Source organism: Podarcis cretensis (genome assembly GCF_951804945.1).
Source record: "Podarcis cretensis genome assembly, chromosome: 3".
Lineage (NCBI taxonomy): Eukaryota > Metazoa > Chordata > Lepidosauria > Squamata > Lacertidae > Podarcis > Podarcis cretensis.
Genome location: NC_137172.1, coordinates 49,262,538 through 49,262,921, shown reverse-complemented (window position 1 = coordinate 49,262,921; position 384 = coordinate 49,262,538).

Genomic DNA, 384 nt, shown 5'->3' with positions numbered 1-384 from the left:
GAGCGCGGAGGAGGAGGAGTTTGCGCCGCCACTCACGGGCTGCGCTCTGCACGTACGCCACTTCCAGTCAGCCCGCGCGAGAGGGGAGGGGGCCGAGAGGGCTGCCTCGCGCGCGCGCCTGCCTGCCTGCCTCCGAAGCGGGCGGGCGGGCGGCTGGGCGGGCGGGGCGGCAAAAGTGAAAGGGGGCCGCCGCCGCCGCCTCCTCAGCAGAGGTGGGCTGGGAAGGCCTTGCCACGCGCGGTTGGCGGGACTCTACCCTCTCTTCCCCTGTTTCCTGTGTGAGGAGGGCCGGGGGAGAGCGGCCACATGGCTGTCGCTCAGAAGGGGTCCTTTCGCTGTGGGGCTGAACGGGTCTACTACTTTATAGTTACTTATTCGAAGCTC